This window comes from Delphinapterus leucas, chromosome 21, assembly GCF_059928025.1.
Source record: "Delphinapterus leucas isolate spDelLeu-1000000601 "Yukka" chromosome 21, BTC_Dleu_Yukka2, whole genome shotgun sequence".
Taxonomy (NCBI): Eukaryota; Metazoa; Chordata; class Mammalia; order Artiodactyla; family Monodontidae; genus Delphinapterus; species Delphinapterus leucas.
Genome location: NC_143149.1, coordinates 33,008,083 through 33,028,477, shown reverse-complemented (window position 1 = coordinate 33,028,477; position 20,395 = coordinate 33,008,083). Strand labels below are relative to the sequence as shown.

Sequence of the window (20,395 nt, the reverse complement as noted above, 5' to 3'; positions counted from 1 at the left end):
TTTGCTTTGAGATGGTCTTTGACGTCATTGCTACTTGCCAGCTGTGTGACCTTGATTGAATTTCTTACCTTTCCGTTTACTCATCTCAAAAGTGAGGCTGTTTAGCAGCCACCACCTCAATGGACTGAGTGTTGAGTTGAATGAGATCAGCTGTAGTGCCTGGTGCGTGATAAATGCTCAGTAAATACTATTCGTCATCTTTTCCTCTCCAGCCATCTGGTATATCTCCCCTTACTTGTTCATACCTTCACTTAGATGAAGAAAAACGGATTATTGTAAGTAAGTCACCACCTTCATGTTTCCCTCAAACTTGTTTTAAACTTTTTGTTTTGAAATGGTTACAGATTCACAGGAAGTTGTAAAAATACAGAGAGTTCCCGTGTATCCTTCACCCGGTTTCCCCCAGAGGCAGCTAGTACCAGAGCAAAAGTGGAAAATAGACCTCGGTACAATCCACAGAGCTTATTCAGATTTCTCCAGTTTTACATGCACTGTGTGTGTGTGTGTGTGTGTGTGTTACTGTGTGTGGGTGTGTGTATATGTGGTGTGTGTGTGTGACTATGTGTGGGTGTGTATGTATATGTGGGGTGTGTGTGTGACTATGGGTGTGTATGTATATGTGGGGTGTGTGTGTGACTTTGTGGGTATGTATGTATATGGTGTGTGTGTGTGACTGTGTGGGTGTGTATGTATATGTGGTGTGTGTGTGTGACTGTGTGGGTGTGTATGTATATGTGGTGTGTGTGTGTGACTATGTGTGGGTGTGGGTGTGACTGTGGGTGTGTATGTATATGTGGGGTGTGTGTGTGACTATGGGTGTGTATGTATATGTGGTGTGTGTGTGTGACTATGTGGGTGTGTATGTATATGTGTGTGTGTGTGACTGTGTGGGTGTGTATGTATATGTGGTGTGTGTGTGTGACTATGTGGGTGTGTATGTATATGTGGTGTGTGTGTGTGACTGTGTGGGTGTGTATGTATATGTGGTGTGTGGGTGTGTATGTATATGTGGTGTGTGTGTGTATGTGTGGGTGTGTATGTATATGTGGTGTGTGGGTGTGACTATGTGTGGGTGTGTATGTGGGGTGTGTGTGTGTGACTATGTGGGTGTGTATGTATATGTGGTGTGTGTGTGTGTGGGTGGGTGGGTGTGACTGTGGGTGGGTGTGTATATGTGGGGTGTGGGTGTGTGTGACTATGTGGGTGTGTATGTATATGTGGTGTGTGTGTGTGACTGTGGGTGTGTATGTATATGTGGTGTGTGTGTGTGACTGTGTGGGTGTGTATGTATATGTGGTGTGTGTGTGACTATGTGTGGGTGTGTATGTGGGGTGTGTGTGTGTGACTGTGGGTAGGTATGTATATGTGGTGTGTGTGACTGTGTGTATATGTGGGGTGTGGGTGTGTGTATATGTGGGGTGTGTGGGGGTGTGTGACTATGGGTGTGTATGTATATGTGGGGTGTGTGTGTGTGACTATGTGGGTGTGTATGTATATGTGGTGTGTGGGGGGGTGTGTGTGTGTGTGACTGGTGTGTATGTGGGGTGTGTGTGTGTGACTGGGTGTGTGACTGGGTGTGTGTGACTGTGTGGGTGTGTATGTATATGTGGTGTGTGTGTGTGACTATGTGTGGGTGTGTATGTATATGTGGTGTGTCTGTGTGTGACTATGTGGGTGTGTATGTATATGTGGTGTGTGTGTGTGAGTGTGTATGTATAGGTGGTGTGTGTGTGACTGTGATGTGTATGTGGGGTGTGTGTGTGACTATGGGTGGGTGTGTATATGTGGGGTGGGTGTGTGTGACTGGGTGTGTATGTATATGTGGTGTGTGTGTGACTATGTGGGTGTGTATGTATATGTGGTGTGTGTGTGTGAGTGTGTATGTATATGTGGTGTGTGTGTGTGACTGGTGTGTATGTGGGGTGTGTGTGTGTGTGACTGGGTGGGTGTGTATGTGGGGTGTGTGTGTGTGACTCTGTGGGTGGGTGTGTATATGTGGGGTGTGTGTGTGTGACTGGGTGTGTGTGTATATGTGAGGTGTGTGTGTGTGACTGGGTGTGTGTATATGTGTGTGTGTGACTGTGTGGGTGTGTATGTATATGTGGGGTGTGTGTGGGGGTGTGACTGGGTGTGTATGTGGTGTGTGTGTGACTATGTGTGGGTGTGTATGTATATGTGGGGGGGGTGTGGGTGTGACTGGGTGTGTATGTATATGTGTGTGTGTGACTATGTGTGGGTGTGTATGTATATGTGTGTGACTGCGTATGTATATGTGGTGTGTGTGTGTGTGACTGGTGTGTATGTGGGGTGTGTGTGTGAGACTGTGGGTGTGTGTGTATATGTGGTGTGTGTATGTGTGACTGTGTGGGTGTGTGACTGTGGGTGTGTGTGTATATGTGGGGTGTGTGTGTGACTGTGTGGGTGTGTGTGTATATGTGGTGTGTGGGGTGTGTGACTGTGTGTGTGTGACTGGTGTGTGTGGGGTGTGTGTGTGACTGTGGGTGTGTCTGTATATGTGGTGTGTGGGTATGTGTGACTGTGGGTATGTATGTATATGTGGTGTGTGTTTGTGTGTGTGTATGTATATGTGGGGTGTGTGTGTGACTGTGGGGTGTGTGTGTGACTATGTGTGGGTGTGTGACTGTGGGGGTGTGTGTATATGTGGGGGGTGTGTGTGTGTGACTGTGTGGGTGTGTGTGTATATGTGGTGTGTGTGACTGTGGGTGTGTATGTATATGTGGGGTGTGTGTGTGACTGTGGGTGTGTATGTATATGTGGTGTGTGGGTGTGTGTGACTGTGTGGGTATGTACGTATATGTGGTGTGTGTTTGTGTGTGTGTGTGTGTGTGCGCGCAGTTCCATCGCGTGTAGATCTGTGTAGCCACCACCACAACCAGGACACACAACTGACCCATCAACTCAAGGCTTCTGCTTGCTACCTCTTTATAACCTTCCCTCTACCCACCAACCCTTGGTAACCACTAACGTGTTCTCCAGCTTTATAATTTCGTCATTTTGAGACTCTTATATAAATGGAATCATGCAGCCTGTGACCTTTTGAGATTGGCTTTTTTAACTCGGCATAATGCCCTGGAGATCCCTTCATGCTGTTGCATGTATCAATAGTTTGTTCCCTTTTATTGCTGAGCACTGGCATGGTATGAATGTATCACAGTTTAACCTTTTGTCTTTTGGAAGGACATTTGGGTGGTTTCCAGTTTGGGGCTGTTGCAGATAAAGCTGTTGTGAGCATTTGTATACAGGTGTTTAGTGTGGACCTGAGTTTTCATTTCACTGGGATAAATGCTTAGGAGTGCAATTCCTGGATCAGAACTCATGTGATGGACCGTTGTAAGCTTCTTTGAAAATATATGCTAATGCCGTCCACACTTGTAGATATATATATATATAAAGGCAATTATTTGTTAATACCAGCCATTATAAATCATATAAATAATATACATTGTCCTTTGTTTTAAACTATCTTTCTGTATAAATTGTGGCATGTGTCCAAAGTATAGAATTCTGTCTGTTTTGTACTGTAATGTAATATGTACTAAATAAATATTTCATTTTGTTAATAAATCCCCTTTCATACTTTATTAAAAAATTTCTTGGACATATAATTGTTCTCAGATACTGAATTTTTTTTTTTTTTTTTTGCGGTACACGGGCCTCTCCCGTCGCGGAGTACAGGCTCCGGACGCGCAGGCTCAGCGGCCATGACTCATGGGCCCAGCCGCTCCGCAGCATGTGGGACCTTCCCGGACCAGGGCACAAACCCGTGTCCCCTGCATCGGCAGGCGGACTCTCAACCACTGCGCCACCAGGGAAGCCCTCAGATACTGAATTTGAATGGGGGAAATAGTTCATGCAATGGTTTTTCTTTTTATCAATTTTCTACGATGTGGTAGAGCTGAATTTTTAAAAATACTTAGATTAGCGCAAAAAACCAGGAAGTCCATTAATTGACTAATATGTGGCAAAATTTCAGATAATCGGTAGAATAGTGCTGGCACTTTTGCTTTCCAACATAATGTTTGGCATCCTAAGATGTTTCATAAAATCATTGTCTCCAAAGTTTATAATAAATGATGTTATTATTCAGATGAAGCTACAAATACTCTTCTGACATGTGAAGGGTCCTTAATTGTGGTAGCCACGGATTTACGTAACTTTATTTAATTTGGGCATCAAAAGTCCACATAAGGACGATGTGAATTATAGACGGTGGACAGGGTCAGCTGGTTGATCGGTTTTGGCTTTCCCAAATGTAGCCTTAAAATAACCGATAAAGAAAAAGCTCTTTGTAAAAGATTGGGAGAAAGGAAGGAAGAGGATGAACTGTAAAAAGCAGTGGTTCTTAACTCTGTCTGAATTATCTAGTTAGCTTTAAAAATGAAACAAGTACCTACACCCAGGCCAGTTAACTTAGAATCTCCGGAAGGGGCGCCCAGGCACTGGTATTTTTAAAAAATGCTTCCAGGTAATTCTGATGTTTAGCCAAGGTTGAGAACCCCTGAACCAACAGGAATGGCGTCTCTGCTCATATGTCTTCACCTTAGAATTTGCTAGTGTTTGTGCTTCATGCGTCCATCTCCTGCGTATTGGACTAATGTGGATTCCGCATACCTTTTATTTACCGCTCTGCTGAGGTGCGTATTTTCCTAAGGGGGAAAATAATCACACTTGTGAATTGTGGACACATTTAATCTGCAAAACACAGCTTTACTCTGTATTACAGAAGAGTGCCTGTGACATGGAATCAAGTACCCCAAACAGTAAAAAACTCAGAATCACTGAAAAGTCAAAAAGGAAGTTAGATTTCGTCCAAGGTATACTGTGGGTGGGAACCTTTGGGAGAAATTAGGCATTTAGAAAACCTGCCTGGGACTTCACTGGCCGTCCAGTGGTTAAGACTCCATGCTTCCATTGTGCGGGGCACGGGTTCAATCCGTGGTCCGGGAAATAAAATCCTGCATGCCGTGGGGTGCAGCCAAAGAAAAAGAAAACCTGCCTGGAATGTTGGGATGAGAGAGCTGAGTCTATTTATAGATCCTATTGTCAGCTTTATTTAGTTTCTTTTCTTTTTAGAATTTATTACTTTGCAAAAGCAGCATTAGCTTGTAACAAGTGAAAGTATACAAGGATGAACAAAGAAAAAAAGAATTCATCCCCCACCCATGTTCACAGATGTGAATTCTTCCACACCTTTTCCTGTATTCAGAAAAGTATGTCTAGGGATGTAGGGTTTGTCGGGTTTTTTTGCTTTTTAAGTAGGATCATACTCAATATATTATTCTGAACCTTGCTTTTCCTCCTTAATATATCATGGGTATCTCTCCAAGTCAATAGATCAGCTCTAACTCTTGTTTCCAAAAAATGAATTAAAATTTTCAACACACCATAATTTATTCAACCATTTCCCTGCAGATGGATATTCAGGATGTTTCTCCCTACACACTTTTTTTTTGTCACTACAAACAGTGATGCTACACGTATCTTTGTATGTATAACTTTAGGTGCTTGTGCTTTTGTGTCTAAAGTATTCTTAAAACCTGTGGTTTGGTTTTGGGCAGATTTCTCAGTTTCTGGATATCTTCTCTGATAGAATTAGTGAGTTAAGGTCAGTTGAATTCCAGTTGATTGGCTTCTTCTGGGTATTAAGTTGGGCATTAGATAGGAGAATCAATTATTTTAGAAATGGATCTGAATGAATTCTAGTGACCGTAGGTGTTTTTCATAGGTCCTAGAATTCCTAAGGTTTCACCTTAAACAGGCCAATGGATGGGCTTCATGGGGGTCCAAGAATCATTTGATATTGATTGCAAAACTGTGTACATTTTATGGCTTTCATCAGATTTTCAACAGGGCTGTTGCCTCAAGGAAGGCTGACATCAACCTAGGAGAGATGACTAATACCACACATAGCAGACTGGATTCAGAATAATCTGAATAGGTTGTGGTAATGTTCTAAAACCAGCAAGATGAAGTAGCCTCAGGAGGAACCATCTGCAGGAGTTGAGGACTGCCCCACATGCATCTGAGACAGAAACGAGCTATGAGTTTATTTGGCCACAGGCTTCTGTGAGCCTCTCTGTGATGCGGCTGCTGAAAATAGATGTTAGACCACACCTGGTGAATGTGTTTACTCCTGTGACCCATGCTTAGGTGAGACATTAGCAGGGGAGGGAGACCGGTGGTGGGCTGAGAAAAGAAGTCGCGGGAGGAACCACCGGAGGAGGAGTTGGGTCGTTGGAGCAGAAGGAGAGGGTGTTGAAGAGCGACGTGCATTAGGGACTGGCAGGACCGGAAGGTGGTGTGGAGAGCTTGTGCGTGTGGATGCACAAGTGCTCAGTAAATCCCTGAAGGAGCGGACATCACAAGGCAAAGGATTGTGACCTGCTCTGAGCTCTGGTGAGAGTTCTCCAGTGATGGGGTGGGTGCCCTGGAGAGTAATGACTTCAAGCCTATGATGGGGGGACCAGGACAGGGGCTGTAGAAGGAATTCCTGCTCTAAGTGAAAGGTTGTACCATAGGACTTCAAAACCCTTTTAATTGGATTGTCATATTTCTTCTCTCAGGTGCTTAAATTCCAAAACAGGAGAAAATTCTAGGATAATATTGTAGGCTTTTTTAAAGTACTTTTATAGAGGCGATGGTTTTAACTCAAAGGCTACATGATTGCCAGTACAGGTGTTTGAAAGGTGCTGAAATGTTGAAATATAACAGGTTTTTATCTGAAACTTGCGGCGCATAAGTTATTCCACTGTTAAACCTGAAGTAACTAGTCTAGGCCTGTAGTGCGTGGTTTAAGACTTTATTTTTGTTTCTTTAGAGAGGAGAAAAGCCACATTCTTTTCATGCTGCAAAAAGAAAGTAAAAAAGGAAATTTCACCACTTCCTGGCTTCATTGTGGCCTCCGGAAACATAGGACACTATCTTCATTAGACTAATTGTTCTGAATCCTGACTCAGATGATAACACTGCCTGGAATTTGTGTCTTGCTTGTTGTCTGCACAGGCCTGCATCCAAGTCTGCATACTGCCCTGTGTAGATGTAGCTCTGATATTTCACTTGGGTGAGACACAGATATCTCTTATCGCCCCTCAATAACTGAAACAATATAAAAATCCTTTAGGTTGTGGAAATGGATAAATACTGTCAACTTTTTTTTTTAAATTATAAAGCTTTAAAAAAAAAAAGAAAAACCCTGTATCTCACACTAGTGGTCTTAGAACAGCTTGGGGGCTGCTGCCACTTCTGACCATGGGTTCCATTCCTTTTTATGGTGCCAGAGAGGTTTAGGTTAGGGCTTAAGGAGATGGGCTCCATCACTTGCTGGCTTTGGGACCTGATCTCCCAAGTCTGTTTCCTTGTAGAGGGAAGGTAACGATAGCACTTACACCCCGAGAGAAGCACTTAGCACGGTGCCCAGCTTGTGGAGAGGACTCCCTAAACATTCTGCTGCTATGTTCTGCTGTCCCCTCTGGAGCTCCTTTCTGTTTTTTTCCTGACGTAGCAGATAGCGCCACTGATATGTCTTATACTGTCTGGAACACAGCATGTCTAAAACTAATTTGTGTGTTCCCTCCCCTCCCCCTTCCTCCTCTCATCCTAAATCTACTTTTGCTCTGTCCTGTCTCCTCTCCACCCTCCAGAGGTGCCGGGGGCACCGCAGGCTCTGGAGGATTGAATTCCTGCTCCACCACTTAATGCCGCATGACCTTGGACAAGCGCCTTAATGTCTCTAAATCTCAGTTTCTTCAGTGATCAACCTGATTGCAATCTGTCTTCTAGAATTGGGAAGATTCCCTGAGAGGAGTACATGTTAAGTGCTTAGTGTCATTCCTGACACTTAAGTAAGTGCACAAATACATGTTTATCACTAACAATTCTAAAGCTAGAAGTGGTGGTGACAGCCTGAATCCCTCTTCCTTCCCCTCACCTGGGAGTCATCCGTGCTATTGACTCTACCTCAGAAGTCTCTCTCTCCTCTTTCTATTCACTGCTTTTAGGTCAGGGTTTCTTCACTTGAGTCCACTGCTCAAAGAGGTTCATAATCCCCTGAAATTTTGACATAGGTGCATTTTTCTTGAGGAGGAGGCATCTAACCTTTATCATTGACTTTCACACAGGTCAGTGACCCAGGGAAGGTTACTACTGACTACTGGCTTAGACTCTTACCTCTCGACTGTATTCGGTAACCTGTCCATTGACATTCCTCCCCTGGTCTCTGTGCCTCTGATCTACTCTTCACACTGCTGCCCAGTTATTTATTTATTTTTTTTAGTGTTCTTACACCCCCATCCTGTGCACACAGTTGTGTTGACTCCCTGTTGCCTATAGTGGCTGTTCTCACCCCAGCCACATAACAGAGTCACATGGGAAGACTGTTAAAAAACACCAATGCCCAATCCCCATCCTGGACCAATTAATTGATACTAACAAATACCAGACATCAATATTTTGTTTTAAAGCTTCCCGGGAGATTTTAATGTGTAGCCAGAGTTGAGAGCCTCAGCGGTACAAGACAGTGGACCACCGAGTCAGCATGGCACATGGGGACCTCAGCAGTCGGCTTTTTCAGCCTATCTTCTGCCTCTTCCCCCATTCACATCCTGTCGCTCACACTCTGAGCACATAGTTTTTGCTATTCTCAGAACATGCTCCGAGCTTTTGCCTGGACTGATCGCTCTGCCTCAAATGCCTTTCGCTCTTTCTCTGCCTGGTCATTTCCGTCGCAGACCCTCCCCAAGTCCCAAAGACAGTTGCAACCTTCCTTTTGTGCAGACTTCTATTATAGGCCTTACACTGTATTACAATTATTTGTGTCTGCCTTCCATACCACACTGAACTCCTAGAAGGTAAGATCATTATTTATTTCACCTTTCTCGTGCTTGGCACCAGCTTAACAAGTTCCCTGAAAGTCTGATGAATAAGTAAATGAGAGGGGAAAGCAGCCTACTCTGGGGAATCAGAAAGTCCATGGGGTTGGAGAGTATAAGTAAATATGCTGCACCAGATGTGGTGAGGAAGGCTCAGCAGAAGTTCATCCTCTACTGTTGCTTTTTTGTACTTTTATAAAAAGGAAAGATCGAAGTATATGAGTTTCTCACCTGGGACTAGGAAAGTCGAGACCAGCTTTGACAATAGCTCCAAACATTGTTGAGCGTACAGTCATGTCATGTTTGGCTCCTGAGACGGTACCGAGGTTTCTGAATGAGAGATGAAGGATCAGCCACTCTGATGATGGCAGCTGTTTATTTTGCCCAGTGGACTATCCTAACTTAGTTACTGATTTAAAGATACCCTTATATGGACGGTTCTCCAGACATTATATGTTTCTAATTTTGATCTCATCTCTGACCCTTAAGTTTTAGCTGCCGTCTTCTCTTGGCTGTTGTTAATACTTTTTTTCTCAGTGTGTCTCAGAATTGTCCAACACATTCTAAAGAATCGTAACTTAAATGTGATTGATTCCTCCTTTTCTTCAGTGCCCAGGATTAAATTTTGAAAGAGATTACTTTAGTGAATGATCTCAGAGAGATTCTTTTGGATATTGTTTGGGGTTTTATCTTAATTATTTTTCCTGTACACTGGCCTACCTCTACACTCTTAGGAGAAGATATGGCTTACTTAACACTTTTACACAAAGAACAGTAAGTGCTAGTCTGACATCATGATTTGCATGTTTTTCTGATAGGCTGTGTATGAACAACTAGAATACCCTTTGTCTAACTGGCTGTTTATTATCCTATAATCCAATATCATATCTTAGAGTTGAATAATAACAAGAATTTTCTTATTCAAAATCAAAGTGTTAGTTGGAATTTATTAATATGCTACTCTTTTACATGTCCATCATCTTATTTAAAAAGAGGGTTTTTTTTTTACTTTTTAAAATTGAAGTATAGTTGTACAGTGTTTTATAAGTTACAGGTCTACAATGTGGTGATTCACAATTTTTAAAGGTTATGCTTCATTTATAGTTATTATAAAATATTGGCTGTATTCCCCACGTTAAGCCTTAAAGAAATCTGGATTTATCAAGAACTCCTTTCAGTGTAGTTGACATGAAAGGATCTTAATTAGTGAAACTAGAAAGAATAATTTTTAGTTATTTTTTAGGAACATTTTTTTAAAAACAGATCTGACTCAAAGAACTGGGAAATGCACCCTTTCCTGACAATTAGAGAGACAGGAAGAGAATGTCAAGAAAAAGAAGAAACCGAGTCTTACAATGTGAGCACTAAGGTCTAAAATGGATAATTGTTTCCTGTTTCACAGTCTACAATCAACCCCAATACCCCGGTACCGTTTGTCCACGCTTCTTTTTGTGAACCAGGGTCTGTGTAAAGGAGCTGGTCTCTGCGTTTCTGAGAATGGCCTCTTGGATTATTATAATTTCTGGGCTATTACAGTTTTAAGAGATGAGTTGTTAATCCTTCTGTTTTTTTGTTTAATGCTGATATTCTGAAAAATGAGCCCTCATTGGAGCACTTTTTAAAATGAAATATACAGTACTTAAGAGATAGAATCATGTACATTTATCTCAAGAGACTAGGCTCTGTCCCCCCATTGAAACCAGCCACCTACCGGATTCTTGTAGCCAAGTGAAGTTAGAATCTCTTATGAATATTTCAGCTCTTCTAATTTGAGGTTGATTTTGAACTGCTTACCCCCGAAGTGACCACTTCTCAGTGTGTCTGGTTGAGAACAGACCACATCCATTTACAAAAAACCTGTTAAAAGTTAGAAAGCAAATCCTTGATTTCCCAACTGTTTTGGTAAACTGGTACCAAGTGTCGTGTTTTCCCACACACTTAGGCATCTTACGAATGCTCGGCGACTTGAGAATGGAACACAGGAGCCATGAGAACTTACTTGAAATTATTATTAGTAAAACTGGCAGCCTTGGGCTGCTATTATGAGGGTCCTTTCAGATTTACCCTGCAAGTTTCCTGTAAAAACCCAGAGCCCCAAAGTAGATTCTCTACTATGTACAGGTGGTTCAAACAGGAATTCCCCTTCATCATTATTTTACATAGGTAAAATAAACATTTTTTTAAAAAATCCATGCCAGGTACTGTTCTGAGTGTTGTATGTCCATTGACTCATTTTTACAAGTCTGTTAACTTGCCTATGGTTGCTAAGCTAGTAGGTAGTGAAGTTGGGATTCGAATGAACCCAGCAGCACGGCTCTATTAAAGAGCTCACCTACAGCCCTCTTTTAGTCCTTACCCTGAAAAGAGATTGTAGGAGCTGTTGAAGTTGGCTTAATTGCTTGTGAGACAGCGTGGCTGAAATAACAGAAATGAATACTGAATGCTAATGTGCCAGAAGGTTTTGGAGGTTAATAGCTTGTTGTCTGATTCTTAATAGTTTTCCTATAATTGGATGGAGTCAACTGAGAAGTGGGCATTTACGATTAGCAGTTCAGCATAACTTGTTAATTCACATTCTGTTCACCAGTGCGGAATTGACAATACAGTTTGATCTGTGGTGGGTGAAATTTTCACTGCTGCATTATCTATGAAAAAGAGGTTTTGAAACAAATAGTGTAAGATTGCAGGACATTTTTGCTTATTTCAACACGACAGAATATTTTCAAGTACTTTTAGCAGTATTTTTTTTTAGTATAATCTGTATTTTCATCTTAAAAACAGAGGGAACTCAGTTTAATATTTGTTAATAGGTTCAAGTAATACAACTGCATTTAAAAGTGTTTTCAGTTTGGATATATAACTACTTGAAGCCAAATTAGACTAGAATTAGTAAGATTTCATTAACCTACCTTTTGAATCATGTGGCTTTGTCTACTTTTTTCCGCCTGAAATCTCAAATTACAGTACATTTAAGGTTTCTTGTTTTAGATTAGCTTGAATACTAATAAATTATAGAGGTTTCGATTGTACTTAATGAGCCTATGCTTATTTTTCCAATGAAGGTTCATTTATTACATGAGACATTACTACAGCTTTGTTTGAATCTGGCAGCCGTGCTGTGTCTGTCTAGCAGTTTAAACCTAGCATCTCACGTGCACAACGGTTGCCCCAAGAGAGAAGGGGAGGGACAGTCTCTGATCTTCTGAGTGGAGGCTCATGTTGAGGCACGGGAAAACATGGCTGACCCTCGTGTTCTAGTACAGTGCTCTGTGAACTTCAGACGAAGGAAAAAATTAAGTATATCTAGCACCTACTACATACACGTTCTGTCCTTGGTGATATAGCTATATCTGTATTTCTGTATTGATACACATCTGTCTACTGGTCTAGCTATCTAACTATCTATCTATCTTGCTATGTATGCATAAACATGAGTTTGTTTATTTAATAAAATATTTATATATTAAGCACCAGGCACTGTTCTGCATGCTTTACAAATATAAACTCATTTAATCTTCATAATCACCCTATGAAATTTGTATATTGTTATGCCCATTTTAAAGATGATGAAACTGAGACACAGAGAGAGTAATTGCCCAGGGTCAACAACTATTAAGTGTTGAAACTAGAAGAAACCCGGGCAGTCTTGCTCTGGACTCCACACAATCATTGGACACTTTACAGCATAAACTTGGAGAAATTAAGGAACTTTATTAGTGATCTAAACAGCTATTAATTGATAGAGCTGAAATCCATTTCCCAGACATACATTCTACAGACATGCATCACAGCCTCCCTTTTTCTCATGTCTTTGCTCATGTTGTTGGTTCTGTATAATGTTCTTTCCACTCCTTTTACTGTTGAAAGCTTATCAGCAGGCAGAGGCTCAGTTCACATGCCACTTTCTCCAAGATGCCTTTCTTGACTAACCCAACTAGAAGCCTCTTCTTCCTTTCTTAGATCCCTATTGGAAAGGATTTTCACCCTTTGGGATACTTACTGATTACCCTCTTATACGGTAGAAAGGTTTATATATATACTGTCATGTCTCCTATCAGATTATGAGCCTCTTGAAGGTAGAACTGTCATTAACACCATTTTCTGCTATAGTCTTGGGCAGCCTGCCGTTTGTTCAAATCTTGCAAATGCTTGGGAGTTTCTTAGTGGCAGGAAGCAGTTGTTTAACAAGTGTTTGTTAAATGGATGTGACTATTAGGAATGTATGGTGAGGATAAATTTTCCCCAGAAAATTTAGAAATTTTAGAATTTTTAAATTTTAAATTTAAAAATTTTTTAATTTTAAAATTTAGAATTTTTAAATTTTCTAAGATACTTAAAAAATTAACTCTGTTAAAATAAGTATTCAAACAACAGCAGTAATAATGCTGCCTTTATTTTCATAGTCCTGATATAATTATGTTATAGATTATGCAGAATTAGCTGTTTATCAAAGGCTTTAAAAAGAACTGTCTTGAACTTGCTACTATGTGTATATATATTTTTAGCTTGCAAAAAATGCTGGAGAAAAAGTGGTTTATTCTTTGAGTCAGATTTCTCTGCTCATGTGTGTGTAAATGGTACTCTTAATCCATTTCTGAAGTATTAAGACAGACTGAAAGGCTGTGACTCTGCCCATGTAATCACTCTGAAGGCCAGGATGGAGAAGTCATTACTTTAGCATGGAGAGTTGTAGCATCGAAGGCCACTTATATTTGTTTCCAATTATAAGATGAAATAAATAGAGCACTGACATTTTAGCAATTTTATCATCAGACCATATCACTATTTCATTTTAGTTTGATTAACGTGATAATCTGGAGATGACAAAGTAAATGTAGCAATCAGAATTGTGGATTTTTTTTAAGCTACAATTGTGAATTTTTAAGAGTAAGATAGACGTAGATTAGTCTTAAAGGATTTCGTTTGGAAGTAAAGGGATGGACTGTTACAGACCTTTTGAAGATTGTATATTTGTGAGCTTTTGCTGTATAACAAGCCACCTAATTCTAGCAGCTGGGAAAAGGAAACCTTCTGTCTCGCAGTTCGGGAGGTCACCCTGGTGGCTCTTCTGGTTGGAGCTAGCCCGGCTGGTCTTTGTAGTTAGCTGGTGGCTTGGCTGGGGCCGCAAGGCTTGGGATGGCCTCCTGGCCCGTCGGGCCATCGTCGGGCTGCCCGGGGTGGGGCTTCAGTGGCAGGGGGCAAGCCTGTGTCCACGTGGCCTCATCCTCAGAAGGCTATAGCCGGGAGTCTCCAGGTGGTGGTCTCAGGGCTCCGAAGTGCAGCAGGAGGCGGCAGGCTCCCCTGGGCCCGCCCTTAAGTCTTTGGGTGATGTCTGCAGGCCAAGCCCAGGTCAGTGTGGGCAGGGGCTCCCCCAGGGTATGGGTACAGGGAAGCAGGAACAGATAGGGGGCTATTACTGCACCACCTGCCGGATATGAAATCTGTGCGTCCTGTTGGTCAGTGTCCCTAAACTCTGATCCAGCCTTAAGCTTGCAGCCTGAGGTGCTCTAATGGAGGAGAACTGAGCAGGCTGTCCAGGCCGCAGGGTTTTCAGAGACAGTTGGCAGACCCTGGCTTCCCTGAAATACTTAACAATTGTTTGAAGCCCCTTTCAACTTTTTCTGTTTTGAAGCTTTGAAGAATGAAAGTCGGGAGGCTTTCATCCTCACTCAGTAACAGCCCAAACCGGTCTTCAGCGAGGACTGCACTGAACACGGAAAGGGTGCGACCCTAAAGGCGCAGTGGTTTATTGAGAGCGCGTGCGTGGCTGTGCCTGACCGGGTGCCTGGCCGGCCCGGAGTCCTCACGCTGCCCCTTGCTGCCGCACCATTGCCCCTGTTTTATGGGTGGCGAGGAAGCAGACTCACGGCCCGCTGAGCTGCCTGGGGTCATACAGCTGGTGGGTGGGGCTGCCTTTTGAAGCAGGTCTTACTGACTCCCCAGCTATGGTCCAAAGAAGACTTTCTCCCCAGTGGGCTGGGGATGTTTTTTTCAGCACAAAGTTTTTGAGTACTTTATGCCATCCTCTGAAAACCTGGGGACCGTGGTGAGATGTGAATTTTTTCCCCTTCCTACCTTTTTCCTGCCCTGTACCTTCACTAGTTAGGCCAAATAACCAGGTGTAATGAAGATGATAAATAACTCAGAGGGGAAACTTTACTGCTGGTTCCAGATGTCATTTTTAAATATTTTGGAATAATCTATCTATGACTGTTCTAGATTCCAAAATAAAATTCAGAATCCTGAAATATTCTAGGACATATATTTAAAATTTAAGTTGGGGGGGGATAAATTAGGAATTTGGGAGTAACATGCACACACTACAATATATAAAGTAGATAAACAACAAGGACCTACTGTAGAGCACAGGGAACTCTACTCAATATTTTGTAAAAACCTGTATGGGAAAAGAATCTGAAAAAGAAATATCTATATGTATATAACTGAATCACTTTGCGGTACACTTGAAACTAACACAAAATTCAAAGTCAACTATACTTCAATAAAAAAATTTCATTAGAAATAACCTTCATTTAAAAATGAAGCTGCCCCCCTCCCTTGTGCTCCCATGGCCCACAGCACATAACTGCATTGCCCTATTTACCAGAACCGTGTATTTGCCAGGTTGGGGCTGGGGGGGTCTGTCCCTCTCACTCAGCCGTGAGCTCCTTGACATAGAGACCTTGTCTTTCCTTTCTGTATCCTCAGCAGCACGTCCCGGAACGGCAACATTCCAGTATTCCGGGAACAGTATTTGTTACATGATTCTATAACTCGATTCCATACCCAGGGAGAAACGCTTTTCTTCTTTTCATCTCTCCTCCTTTTGGTCTGTTTGTCCTCCTTGTAAGTCCTTTCTCTTTTCTGAGTCATATTCTTCCTGTTTGTCTGAGTTCCTCGGCTTTCCATGTCTCCCACCCTCTCACTGGCGATATTTATATTCATTACATGTTGAAATGACGGCATCTTGGATGTATTGAGTTAAGTAAAAATGTTATTAAAATTAATTTCACCTGTTTATTTTTACTTTTTTAATGGGACTAGAAAATTTTAAATTCTAGAGGTAGCTGCCCCGGAGGGTCGTGATCCAGGCCAGTCCAGTAACGTGAGTTTGTCAGAACAGTTGTCTTTGTCTGGATTTCATGGGTCTGTCGGACTGAAGAGCCCCTAGGCGCCGGCCCCCATGCGCATAGCTCTGCCTCTGCCTCATGCCCACCACCCACAGTTCATGACAGCGAACGGGAGGCTTTACCTTGCTTTGAAATGAGGCACAGAGATTTTTCTCTACTGTCACAGGTATGCCTGGAACAAGAGTCCAGATGACTCTCACATTCTTTTCACTCATGAAGAGGAAACAGCAGGGTGACTCGTACATTGGAGGATACACTATTTTCTTTGGAATGTTTTAGTTCTTGCATTTTGGAGCAGGTGTGGCCTCTGTTGAAAGCAACAGTGGAGTCATACTCAGCATATTTGACACGTGAAGAGCTGGAAAGCTGCTCGGCGTCTCCTGCCTTCAGTGTAAGGGATGTGGGCCCATCATCCTGACCCTCTCCGATGCCAGATCCTATGCATAAGTATTTACGGTGTATTGGCTTTTTTCTTTTTTTCAGTTTAGGCTAGAAATAATGTTTTGGCTTAGAAACTCTTTGACTGAACTATGACATAATAGGATAAGGATAATTGTGTCAAAAATAGCGTCTTGATGTCCTCCTTTGGCATTAAGAATTCCAGAGTAAGTTCGCTGTGGATCACTGAGAAGCGATCATGTTAATCAGAGGTCAGCCATCTTCGATAAGTTCTTTCCTTTTGGCGCAGAGTTGGGGGGCCCACTCCAGTGACGGGTTGGGATGGTGAGTGCAGGGCAGCTACCATCTCACGGGGGTGAGCACGTGCTGGCTGTAGCCGCCTAAGGCTGGGCCTGGGGGTGGAAGCCCAGACTGGCAGCCAGCAGTTTTTGTAAACAACCGGGAGGGGGATTGTGCCGGTGGCTGCCAGCTCATGCCAGTGAAAACCAACCCGTTCGCCACTTTGGGTGGCGTGCCACAGGTGGCCAAGTGCTTCATAAGGACACAGCCAGGTCTTATGGGTCCATGTCACCTGCCTGTACCAGGGAGTTGGGGTGTGAGCCTCAGAGCTCAGACCTGGGATCTGGGAGCTGAGCAGAATAAATCTCTTGAAATCTAAACTGACATATGACATTTTAAAATTGGGAAAGCAGACAGCTCTGAAAAGATTTGTAGGATTATAGCTGAATAGTTAACATGGAAGACATGTCATAGAGAGGTTAGGAGCAGAGGTGGAATAATCCCGTGTTGATTCAGTGAGAAGCGTTGGACAAGGCATTGAATTTCCCTGTTTACCCATCTGTTTAAAAAACAAAATGGGAAAATGACATCTCCCAGAGATGTTTGGAGATTTGATTGATGTTGGTGGTGTGCCTGGATAGTTCTCATAAAGTGTCCAGTAAGAGCAAAATATGTCATAAGAACTTAAATATCTACACAGACTAGTCTGAACCATCTTGAGTAGATAAGCAGTTCTGTGTCTTTGATCCAAGTTGTACCTATTAAGGCAACTTGTATTTTTCAAAGAAAGTTCCGTGTTACTTCCAGTTTTCTTTTGAATATCAGCTATGTACTTGGGGTCTTTAACTGTCAACGTGAGCTTCAACATGATTTATAGGTGGCCTGTCACCTATAAAGGACAATTTACCAGTTCCAGACAGCCAGGCAGTTAAGTACACTTCAACATGCTTCTTGCTAAGGACGATGCCTTTTGCAAATATTTGAGATATTTGTTCTCAGTTGTAATTTATTAGTGAACCTGTATCCTCACAGCGGCTCCTTGGGAGATGCAGAAGACAAAGCCAGAAGGCAAATGAAATTCGTTCATTATATATCAGAAAAAGAGCTTTGACTTACCGCTCTTTGTTGGTAGACTTACTGGTATGTGTCTTTGATGCCTGTTTAATTTCACGTAGTACCACGTCTAATCATGCTGTGTAAATAATCCGACAGAATATCCCTTTACTTGGTTTTTCCTTGTGAAGAGCATACAGCACTGCCACCTTGTTGCCAAAGTTTTGTCTGATTTGAAAGTGCTTAAAAATCAAGTGAACGCCTGCTGTGAAAAAGAGCTTACTCTCTCTCCCTCTGTCAGTACTTGCGAAAACAGGAAAACAGCGTAAAAGGAGATAGCACCATGGGACTGAATTCAATAATTAGCATAATCATGATGCTCCGTATTGTTCCCCAGGGCACGCCCCTTGGCCAGATCTCCCATTAAGAGGACACCGATGTTGTCCCAGTGAATAAATCCCCGCACACATGATGCAGATCAGCGAGTTCCTGCCCGCTGCGCCGGTGCAGTTAATTTTAGCCAGGGTTTGTTCTATGAGTTGTAAAACTGTTTACCCAAGTAGAAGTTAGCAAGCTGAAATGTGACTTCTCCGCCCCATGTGAGAGGCGTCTATTTTAGACTCAGGTTGTGTCGGTGATCCCCAGAGAGCAGTCTTTGAAGAATTGCAGCCCCGATTTTCTTTGAAAGTACTTGTGAGTACTGGGTGAATCTTTCAGATTTCTCTTTGTTCTTTTCTCCTTAAATCTTCCTAATGTTGCTATCATAGTAATTTTTTATCTCTTGGGAAAACTGGGAACTCTGGGGTGGGCACTTTAGAGGCTTCTAAGAATGGTGGCGAAAGGGCTTTCCTTAAATGTATCCTAATGCAAGAAACCTGCCTTACTCGATTTTCCCAAGAGAAAGTATGTGATTCTTACTATTTTTATCTTTGCAAAAGCAATCTGTGGATTGTTATATACTTTATCTGTTCAAATATTTGATTAATGGAATGGTGTGTCATTGAGCTTTATTTTCAATGGTTACCTAACTCTTAGAGGGAAAAAAAAATGTTGAAAGTGGATTCCTGTTACACTTACTGTGAGCTACAAGTTTATGTGCAGAAATAATGGGAGTGTCAAATGTAATTTTGTAAAACGTGTAGATGGACAGTTTTTGTTAAAGGACGATTTGGTGCTTAAATCCATATACTCCTAAAGAGAAGCCCTTAAAAAATAAAATGAATTTAGGAGGAAGCTTTTGGAAAGTAATTGAAATTATCTTCTGGAAGAATTCCCTAATCTTAACTGCTTTTAATGTAACAAGTCGCCAGCTTAAATTTGGACTGAAGAAAACTAAAGATTTTAATGTAGAATATTTTCAATTAAGTCTGAATCACCTTGCTTAGTTCAAAGTGTGTTTTAATTCAGAAGACTCTGACTTCATGCCAAACAACTTGCTTATGACACAGAACCTGGCAGGAATTTCTTTATCAATTAATACGTAAATTATCTCCCCCCTGGGAATGTTGATTTTAATGAAACGGTTCTAACGGGGTAGTAGCTGCTCCCAGGCGTTAGGGCTCCATCATCTGTGGGCCCGGAGGAAGGCTTGCCCTCAGATGCCATTTTCCATTTGGAAAGCTGCATTTAAAGACTTCTTTGTTAGTATGTATTGTCTGATTTTAAATCCGAACAACCCAAGGTGCCAACAATGAAAGGAAATGTTTCAGTGGTACATTTAGTAGGAAAAGAATGTAAGACGGGAAAATAGAACTGAGTTCTTGGGCTATTTTTAGAAATAAACTTTTTTTTAAAAAAAACTTAAGTCTTTTTATTGAGTAGAAGAGAAATTTGCCATCCGGATTCATTGTAATTATAACAGAGAAGTCTGTAATGTCATCGTCAGCAGTTAAAGCGACTTTGTTCCAGGAGATTCTTCAGAGTATATACTTTTATCCAAAGAGAGTAACTGTTCTTACTGTTGACTGTTAATAAGGCACCATCAGAGTCTCAGTGGAGTGTTTCTAGAGGTATACCGTGGTTGGGTATTAGATCCTTTTCAAGCTATTATTCATCCACTCAACTGTAGTTTAGTCCTGCAAAAAAGAAAAGCTGTTTAAGATTTATCCATGTTTTTAATTTAACAGAAAGAAGTTTCCCAAGGTGTTTTACTACAAGGAAGCGTATGTTCTTTTAGGAGGAGTTACTAAAATGCTCGTAGACACTCTCCAAGTGTTTGCTTTTGTGATTTATGCGCTTTGAGAGAGTGATCTAGGCCAGGAGGTGATGTCAGTGTCAGGGTGGGAATTTCTCCTGTTTGCTGGAGCCTCGATTCTCCTCCTGCGGCTCACCCTGGGGGGGCTGGTAAAGGGACAGTGGTCTCGGTGCCCTCCTGAGAAGAGGCTCTGTTGACTACTTGTGACCTTGGCCGTGACCAATCACAGTGAGCTCAACCTAGAGTCACCAACAGGGGGTCCAGATGCTGAGAAACATGGGCAGCTTTGTGGCCTGTGGAAGGAGCCCGGGACCCGTGGTTTCAGCCGTGTGCCGGGCACACCTGAGCCTCCTGCACTTAACTTTGTGCAGGTGTGACCTCCAGCCCTGTTTAAGCTGCTCTCCCTGGCAGCCCGCCCTTCTGTCCTAGTCCTTTCCCCCTTAAAATAGTTA

At 42.2% G+C, this 20,395-nt stretch overlaps 1 protein-coding gene across 6 annotated transcripts in view; it reads left to right on the top strand.

The window, feature by feature from the left end:
• Positions 1-20,395, top strand: part of SLC20A2 (solute carrier family 20 member 2) — a 108,376-nt gene that overhangs the window by 14,601 nt on the left and 73,380 nt on the right. Inside the window, exon 1 of one of the 6 annotated variants that reach the window (XM_089903803.1) lies at positions 1,169-18,442. The exons of 3 other annotated variants lie outside the window; for them this stretch is intronic. The gene's annotated coding sequence lies outside the window, so the exon portion shown is untranslated. Of the gene's footprint in view, positions 1-1,168; positions 18,443-20,395 lie in introns of those variants that run through there. 2 more of the 6 variants (XM_089903804.1, XM_022571333.3) reach the window with 2 other exon arrangements.